Raw genomic sequence first — 8625 nt, 5'->3', positions numbered from 1 at the left:
CGGAAGAGCAAGCAAGGCAGAAATATCCTTTTCTCAACAAAGATTGGATTAGGAATATGGTACAGAAGAAATTAATTTATAGCAAAAATGTTTGCAAAAACAATCTAGAGAATTAACGGTAATAAAAATAGCATGTGATTATATATTGTTATATATTTTATAACATTCTTTCTTGATATTCACACTTAATCTTCAGAGCAGGTATTAAATTCCCCCACTTTAAAGGTGGGGAAAATGAGGTCAAAGAGCTTATTTGCTTTTCCCAAAGCTAGACACAGTTAGTATGGAGTCATCCAGGGCGTAAAGCTTCTACCAGTATCTTCTTTTCCTAAATCCTGTCTTTTTTTTTTTTCTATGACTATGCTCTGTCAAAAGAAGAAGTAATTTTCCACATGTATAGCACATGAAAGCCTGTCATCAGTTGATTTTTCTGCATGCTCACCCTCACTCATGCCAATATTAGCTAGAATAAGGTTACTTTAGCGTAAAACGTTTTTTAAAATATTATGCCGTGTTATGTTAAGCAGAGGAGTTTAGAGAGTCCAACACAGAATTGAAAATAGCCATTCTGATTTGCATTTCCATATGTGCAAAACAGTCATGCTTTCAGGTGACTCTCTTAACTTTTCAATTTGCCAAAATGTGCAATTAAGAAAATGGTATTAGATTACCTTAGTGTATAAGTGGGTAACCCAATTAGTGATTTCAAAGCATAGTTACTAAATAAGAACATTTAAGAAGTTGCTATCAATTTTATATACCATTAGGTCAGAATTGTGCCTCTATAAATTATTTATTTTTGAAACTGGTTCTCTTAAACATGCACATTCAGTGTTAATTTCCTTTTTTTTAATCACTTTTCAAGCAAGTAAACTACAATCCTAATACTATGAGTCACCTGCTGTTAAGCTTTCTATGGCCTTTTTTTCCCTTTACAATTAGGACCAAACTTCTTAGCATGATATATTAAATAACAAATTTTTCATGCTATACTACTTTTTCAAACTTACCTTGTGTTATCTTTCTATTTTACGATATACTGAGGCCAAAATAAATTATAATTGTTCTTTACACACTTTATGCTTTCTTCACTTGCAATATCCCTGGCCCCATATCTGCCTTTGAAAGTTTTACCAACTGTTCAAGAGGAAAGCGGACTAATAGCTTCTGTATGACACCATTTTTAATTGAATCAAGGATAAGAGTAATTACTCCTTATTTTTCTTGAATAATCCTTTTCTCATAAAAATTACTTTACTTTTCCTTATAGTTTTCTTCTATACTGTTTGCTCCAATTTGATTATGAGTTTTTCTTCATTAAGAGCCATATCTTTATCTTTTCTGTATCTAATACAAAGCTAAGACTATCCCAAACAGTAATTTGTTATTAGTAGTAATATTTGAAACAACTTCTGGAAGAAATGGACAAGGTAACACCTGGATGTGTTCAAACATCAGATGGGATAAGTCAGAGATGACTCTCTTTATCGACTGGAGAGTCAATTGCCTTATCTACCAGATCCCAGTGATTAAAAAATAGTAGAGGGCTTCCCTGGTGGCGCAGTGGTTGAGAGTCCGCCTGCTGATGCAGGGGACACGGGTTCGTGCCCCGGTCCAGGAAGATCCCACATGCCGTGGAGTGGCTGGGCCCGTGAGCCATGACCGCTGAGCCTGCACATCCGGAGCCTGTGCTCTGTAGCCAGAGAGGCCACGACAGTGAGAAGCCCGCATACCGCAAAAAAAAAAAAAAGTAGAAGCTATAATTATTTAAATTGTCTGTAATATGCCAAATATTTTGTATTTATTTTTTTCTTAAGAATCCTGAAAAGTAGGTATTCTATAACATGTTTTAAAAGTGAAAAACTGAGTTTCAAAGAACAGTTTTTTCCCCCCAAATCACAGGATAGTGGTATAACTGGGATTTAAGGTCAAATGAATGAAAATCAGAAAGGCTATTGAATAAATCAATAACACTATTCACCAACAGTATCTAATTGACATTTATAGAATAATCCACCTTGCAACAGCAAAATACATATAATTTTTAGGCACCCATGAAATATGTACCAAGTTAGACCGTATTCTTGACAAATTTTTAAGAAAATTGAAATCATACAGAGCATGATCTAACCACAATATCAAAAGGATTTTCAGGACTTCCCTGGTGGTGCAGTGGTTGAGAGTCTGCCTGCCGATTCAGGGGACATGGGTTCGTGCCCCGGTCCGGGAAGATCCCACATGCCACAGAGCGGCTGGGCCCATGAGCCATGACTGCTGAGCCTGTGCGTCCGGAGCCTGTGCTCTGCAACGGGACAGGCCAACAGTGAGAGGCCCATGTACCACAGAAAAAAAAAAAAAAAAAAAGGATTTTCAGACAGTGGGGCACACCATATAATGATTAGCCTGTATCAGTAACTCTTCCTAATTTTGGTATATACCACCATCAGTTCCTGGGGAGGTTTCTAAAAATAAGTCCTCTTTTCTCCTATTAAATATTATAATATTTAATTGTATTGTCTAAATTATATAATACTGTCTATATATAAAAATTATTACCACTATATTTAAATAGATATATGATAGTAAAATTCCTCTACTCATCCTCTTTTTAGCATGGTTTCACAAAGGCAAACCAACAATGATTATGAAAAAAGTCATCCATGGGCACTTGGAGAGTAGATGAAGAGAATGTGTAGAAAAGAATGAATCTATTGAAAAATATGTTCAGATTGGGGAATATCTGTAGGGATGTGTTGATCAACTCCAGGAAATTTCAGAAAGCATAATTTTTAAAATGGCTTTACAGACAGTAAATATACCGTTCACTGAATCGGAAAAGCTGATTCTTTTGGCAACTCAAAAATATAAAAACAATATTTGTTTAAATAGACTCTGTAACATAATTTCATGAACAACTTCCTCTTAAACTTTTAGAAACTAGTTTAATTTCCTTTAAACACGTATTCTGAGAATACTTGAAATGATTGCTAACATTGTTTATTGGAATAAATGCATTATTAAAGTAAGATGTATCTCAGGATTCTGAATGCTCCGCCCCCTCCAAACTTGTGATAAAATAAGCTGAATGGAAATTCCTCTTTAGCCAACACCAATAATCTCATAATGAAAATTACCCCCTACTATCACCACATTTTTGTTCTTCAGGCTACAGCTTCTGCACTCAGATCATCAGGTTACAGTTCAAAGTCACTACGCCTGAGTTAAGTCTTCGGCTAATCATCCATCTCACCACCTTTCCCAGAGGCAAATAATTTTCTCTTGCTCTCAGGAATGATGCCAGGGTCAGAGAATCTGACTTTAATAGCATGCATGACAAAAATCTCTAGTCTTCAAGGTTAAGTTTTATAAGGGCCATAAGCAGGGCTAACACGTCTCAGGACGAAGGTTTCCCTCTCCTCCTGTGTTCTAAATGTATTACACTTTTATCTTGGTGTACACCTTCTCACTGCGTAACAAACGGAAGAATTAGGCTGAGTTCACTGCCCCCCTCACATGAGTGAGATACCCAGGAACCTCAGATCAAAGAAGATGTGCCCCAGATTCTTACACTCTCTGTCCTCACCCCTCAATGGTGTATTATTTGAGCAGCAACTGTCAGGGGAAATTCCTGTTTGTGACTTTCTGGACCACCTTTTAGCCATAAACAGTTGCTTTTGTTCCAGGAGGTAACAGCTTCCAAAAGCTTTGAGCTTTTCCTGATGCCAGTTACTTCTGGGGTTGGCAGATGTGTTCTAACATCTGCTTTCACGTCATCCCTATTGTCTTTTGTGTCAAACAGCTCCTAGACCCCTTGGAACGGAAGATTATACCTTGTACAACACCAGACCAGAATCTTTCAGGATTATATCTATAAGGTTGATTTTCACTGTTTTGTTTTACCTAAATTTGGGAAACGTGATCTCTAATTTTCACTTGAATTAAAGTAAATTCTAGGTTGAAATGATGAACATATCCTTCTCTGCCAATCTCCATCCAATCTCAAGTGTCCTGAAAACTGAAAATTAGCCTCAATTTCCTCTTGACTACAAATCCTCTCCTTCATACTGCAAAAGTGCGTCTATGTCATTCTCTCCTAGGGAACAGCCCAGAGGATCCTATAGTTCCCCCAGGCTGTCACAGAATTAAACTAACACAATACCTAGGTTGACAGACTTACAGAAAATATTTGTCATTAAAAATATAATTGAGCTATTACCAAGAAACTGGGGCTATGACTTTTTAAACACCTGGCTTTATTCTGGTGTATTTGTTCACCAATGAGCTTACTCACAGCCTTGGTAATTGCCACTGTAGTCTTTTCAATGTAAAAGGAAAATGTTAGCAGTTCACACGTTTCGATACAAATTAAAAAACCCTTCTCTAATTAGAGAACAACATTTTATTATTCTCTTTAGAATCACAGAAGAAGATGAATGGTGAGGAAAAAAGCTAACTAGCTAGGGGAGAGAATGAGATAAACTTGTTTTGCAAGGAGCTTTGCTTTCATTTCTCTCCTGGTATGTCTTATTTAGGAGGTACCATCAATACGTATTGGGTGGAGGTTTTACACAAGATAATCTGAAGGAAAAAAAAAAACATTTCTTAAAGAAAAATCACCCTGTTTGTTATCTAGTGTTTTACTTTTTACCTTCCAGAAGCCAACACTAAATATTTAGTCTATATTCTTATACATAAATATATTACTTTTTCTTTACGCCACATTTTGAAATGTCATGGAATTATCTGTTTCAGGTTTCTTCTGAGAATGTCAAGTTGCTTAATTTTACTTCTAATGATTCACATAATTTAACATCTACCTTTTGAGGGAATTATACTTTAATTTCAAAACAAAAGGTTCAGTGATAAGAAATGCAGTCCTGCACAGTTTTTCAGATTATATCAATACCAACCCCAAATACTTCATTTTAATTATTATGTATGTCAATTACTTTAACTTTTCCCTGGCTTCTAGTATAGTGTTTGGAACTCAGTTGATGGCTCAACTGTTCGTAATTCTCTGTGGAGCTCATTTACTTTCACGTAACCTTGGTCTTAACATAATATTATCATTGGCTGGAAGTATACCTCTCTCTTCTTCAGTGCTCTTTAACTCACTTACTTAAAACACTTCATAACATTGAAAGGTTGGCTCAAAGCCCTAAATATTCTTATACAGGAAACTCATACTTCTCTGAGAATCATTGGTAAGGACATATTCAAATTCTGTTCTATTACTTATCACATTTTTATAACATCTGTCTCTGCTTGCAGTTAATCTGGAGCTCCTCAAGACTCAGTCCATATATTAGTTTTTACATCTTCAGGTGTACATCTTCAGGTGTACAGTATAGTACTGGGACTCATTGAACAATAAACACTAGGAAAAATAACCAGAAATGAATATAATATTGTAAGTCAATTATACTTTAATTGAAAAAAAGAAATGAAAAAAATAACCAGTAAAATGAATGAACCAGTAAAAAGATATGATTAAAACACCTCCATCTCATTCATTTATTCGCAGATACTTACGGAGCACTTTCTATATGGCAGGCAAAGGTTGATTATACAAGGGTTAAGAAAGCAGACACATCTGTGCTGGTTGTACTTTAATTTCTATTTGCCTAAGAATGCTGTATGCGTTATAACTTAAAGGCCAACCAACATTTTAATTTTGCAAATGTAATTAAAATTGAGCTGTTAACTGAATTCCTAAAGTTGATTTTTCACTCTTGGAAGTGCAGCAGAAGAGACAAGGTTGTTTTGGAGGTGATCGTGAAACATGTAATAGTGCATTGGTAAATTTGTGAGATTGGGTTCTGGACTCTGCTACGTATTACCTGTTACCCTGGGGCAAATCAACCTGTCTGTGTTCTCTTTTCTTCTCTACAAATAGGAAAATAGAATAATTGCAAACATATCCAAAGGGCTACCATGAGGCTTTAACAAGTTAATGTATGTGAATAACTTGAAACAATGCCTGGCACATGGTAAGCTCTTGATAAATGTTGGCTATCATTATTCTTTACAGGATTATTTGTCACTCAATAAAAGCGTTCTAAAATCACCACATAATTTGACGTTTTATTTATAGAGAAAAATATGGATGCTCTGCCTACAAATGCCCACTTTATAACCTCTGCCACTGCTCTTATAGAGCATATGTCTTGATTTCTTAAATTCCTAATTCTTTCTTGAAAAAATTACGCACAGATAGATAGGTCTAAAAAAGTATTACTTATTTTGTTTTTGTGAGGGGAGGATTACCTGATTTTATTTATGGATTTGATTTTGTATTTTGGCTTAAGATCCCCAAGGCTTTCTATAAGAATATGCAGATGGAATTGTTTTGGTCACCAAACCCCAAACTAACAGAAGTAAAATAACAACAAAGGTAACCTTGCAGAAAAAAGGAAGGGCAAAATATATCAAAAAGAAGGCAAAAGACTTTATAAAGTATTTTATAGAATGATGTATACCCTCTCCTCCACTCCCCTGTGTAGTGCAATTATTTCTCCATTCAAAGACTTGTCTGGAATTATTCAATTGAATCTGAACATAGGTATGCACACCTAGTAGCACACACACACACACACACACACACACACACTAAACCATCCTGCCTTCTGTATTATCTCCTTACTCTGCACATGTTTTAGATTATCATTCAGTGTAAGAAAACTTACTACTGTATGTATATGCATTTTCCTCCTTCAAATATATTGGTTTGTCTGCTGATCATACCAGCACCAAAACTGTGCACAACACAGTTTTATTGAGCGAAACGCAACTGATCAAGTTAAGTAGAAGTGTTGTTAATGTAAAGATAGAAGTCCAGGGGTCAGAGGCTGTCTATGCACATGTACAGAGTTTGAGTCTCAAGGCTGACTTATGTATGGCTTCAGACCCCAAAATCTCTTTCTTTCCATTCTTGGAACAGCTTTGGTCCCCACAAAACATCTGGCTTAACTTGACTGCTAAAATTAATGATAGCCTAGTTCTACCTCAGCTCTTTTAAAATATCAAATTCCCAGGCAGTCTATGACAATCCAGAAATTGAAAAAAAAAGGGAAATGGAGAGGACATAGGAAATTTTAAGTTATGCTGTCTTTATATTACTTCTGTTAAACATGTAGTTATAAACTAATGTGAGCTAACAGTTATAATGTTTTAATGCCTATTAAAGCTTCCTCTAGAGTTTAAATAAAATTGAATCTCCAAATTACATCGGGAACCCACGATTGGTCAATTTACCAGTTTGCAAAGGGGCATATTATCACAAAGTGAGTTTTATCAATTCTCAATGATTCTAAATCAGATGTCAACCTCCATGACTTTTCCTTTAAAATGTAATTGTTCTTTCATTTATAGCTGTCATCTGAGACACAGGAAAAAGAAATTTCAACAGAAAAGAGCTAATTAGAATACACTGTGTATTCTAATATTTCACTGGATTGTATCCAGTGAAATTCTGCTCTGTAGATTTCAAGCTTTCTTGCCTCTGAATTCAATTCAAGGTCATGAGGATATTCAGATTTAAATAAACTTGGAATTATAAAGTGAACCTCCAATAAAACTAGCAAATTAGTGATTTTTTGCTTCACTCCTTCCAAACTCCAAATCTTAATTATTCTCCATTGTCCTAAAATCTCTTGAGTTCAATATAGTCATGTATAATACATGGGAATTGGCAAATACGGACTGCAAACAGAAATATTTCCTACACACTTTTTATGAGATAATCTAATTATTTCTTGAAAAGAGCATATATGATCGATGATACCTCTTAGGAAAAATTACTAATTTGGAGATACGCATTTACACTTGTTTACATAGGAGGGTTTACATTAAAATATTAAAGAAAAATGACAGGTTTTTAGACATTTTGTCCAAGATATTCAGGCTCAGATTTTTCACACATGTTGTTTCACACTCTGAATTTTTAGAATCTCTTCTATAAAGACAAATATACTTGTCCTTGACACTATCTCTCATTTGTATTTTTTTCTCATATCACTTAGATTCTAGTATGTGAGTTCAGGCCTATAGTTTGCAGCAGATAAAAGTAAATTTTATATGTGTAATATAGAAGGTTTGAGAATTTATTAAAATAATGATGAACAGTTAATAAATAAATTAATGCATTAAATAATTTTATTATACATTTATTAAATAATTAGTAAATTATTTTATATGAATGAATTAATCAATTAAAAGGATTTATGGATATGTACCACAAAGAGCAGATTCAGCTTGCTTTAATATACATTTGTGTACTCTTATCTATGTGTATATTTGTGATGTCCTCAAGACAGAAGGAGAGGCAAGTGGTATCCAGGAGCCACATCATGTAGCCTCTCGAGCCAATTTTATGCATCTCTTCCCAACTCCACATTCAGAGATGTCACATTTATTGCTTGAAAATGGCCGTGGTTTGAGTATTTACACCACAGAAATTGGCAAAGAGCTTTAAATCAATTTCAGAGAACTGTTGTTGATGATTTACCATCAGAGCATTGGTGATACTGTACACCAAAACTAACAGCCCTATAAATAGAAAATTTTGACTTTAATTCTACAGTTACCCAAGATTCACTCTTAAAGGAAAATAGTTAAAATTAGTGA

This window comes from Lipotes vexillifer, unplaced genomic scaffold, assembly GCF_000442215.2.
Source record: "Lipotes vexillifer unplaced genomic scaffold, Lipotes_vexillifer_v1.1 scaffold19, whole genome shotgun sequence".
NCBI classification, from domain to species: Eukaryota; Metazoa; Chordata; class Mammalia; order Artiodactyla; family Lipotidae; genus Lipotes; species Lipotes vexillifer.
Note: the sequence above shows the minus strand (reverse complement) of the source record.